The 1,445-nt window shown below is 41.9% G+C and overlaps 1 non-coding gene across 1 annotated transcript; it reads right to left on the bottom strand.

Annotated features, from left to right (window-relative positions):
* Positions 1-844: 844 nt before the first annotated feature.
* Trnap-ugg (transfer RNA proline (anticodon UGG)) lies at positions 845-916 on the bottom strand. Its single transcript has one exon. It is a non-coding gene; the product is annotated as a tRNA-Pro (tRNA).
* Between the last annotated feature and the right edge of the window lie 529 nt (positions 917-1,445).

The following is a 1,445-nucleotide window of genomic DNA, read 5'->3' as shown; positions in this document are numbered from 1 at the left end:
TTCCCTCCCTCAACACTCATCCCTGTATCGTGTCCACAGGTGACGGCTCTCGTGCTTCCAATTAATGCCGAGTGAAAGGTCTTTGATGTCCAGATGTCCACTCACTAGTATACGAGGACCGACGCTGCTGCCGCCGACACTTCCCGCCCCCGTACTATGATTTATCCAGTTCAGTGACTGCTAATGGTTTCTCAAGCTAAATTAAATAGTGTAAGATAGCATAGAGGTGGAAATTGATCTATACAGTATATTTTCACCACCAATGATCTAATTAATTTGGTGAATGTTATGGTTTTCTCCTCAAGCCTCACAAGATACGTGCTGTAAGTATAGAGATAGTATAGAGAAAGTAAAGAAGAAGTGAGAGTTGAGAATTTAGAGCAGAAGCAGCAATAGAGACGTTCAGATTTCTTGGGTTTTCTAGTTGAGTTCTTTTGTGTTGAAGTCGTGTACGGTTATTCAGATACCTAGAGCCATCGTGTCTCCAGCCGTCAGTGGGTCAAGGAAAGGAGCATCAAGACACCTCAAGAACTACACTGGCTACGCTACTGATAATCTCTTTCTGTTCTTTAAGGAGCAGCGACTGTTTTCACTTTCCGGGGAGCAGCGGGACACATTGAAGTGAAGGTGACTGATTACGAGAGATTTCGAACGTCAACAGACTTATGATTCTTGCTAAGCGGTTTGATTTCACAATAATAATTACTGGACTACAGAAGAAAATACTTACACTACATATTTGATAGCTTCTCATTTGTATTTTGTAGGCATGAACACTTACAATACTAAAATATTCTGTAATCACTAGAAAGGCGGTCAGTATAAACAATAATGAGAGAACAGAGGGCCCGTCCGGGACTTGAACCCGGGACCTCCTGCACCCAAAGCAGGAATCATACCCCTAGACCAACGGGCCGGTGAAGAGACATAAGACGGCCTTCCTTCAGTACCTCGAGTTCCAAACGAAGACTTTCTGCCTTTGGGGGAAAGGAGAGACTTGAACCAAAGAACCGGTGATTTATTTACGAGGCGGATCATGATGAGTTAGCGGATCCGGGAGTTTGTCTTGCGTTTATGGACAGCTTCCCCAGGACTTCCCCGCGCAATAAATCTTCGGAAGACGTTTAACTGGTTTCACTATATTATGTGGTGTAAGAGAAGGGATGAGAATTTGAACGTTGAAAAGCAAATTAATCTTAAGCACAAGCAGAAACAAACAGTGTGACTACAAGGTTACACGAGTCAGTTTAGAACCATACATATACTTGACATAATTAATTGTTTACTCAACCCTTCAAAAAAAATTAATAAAAAAAGTTCCCTTCCCAGTTGACAAAGATACAGTACAATATATGAGTACGTGGTCAGAACTGTATCCTGTAATTTACTACGACTCTACAGCTTATGGTAATTGAGATACACCACTACAATCGTCTACGTAACTT

This window comes from Scylla paramamosain, chromosome 31 (genome assembly GCF_035594125.1).
Source record: "Scylla paramamosain isolate STU-SP2022 chromosome 31, ASM3559412v1, whole genome shotgun sequence".
NCBI classification, from domain to species: domain Eukaryota; kingdom Metazoa; phylum Arthropoda; class Malacostraca; order Decapoda; family Portunidae; genus Scylla; species Scylla paramamosain.
The sequence above is the reverse complement of the archived record's forward strand: the minus strand, read 5'-3'. Positions and strand labels throughout refer to the sequence as shown.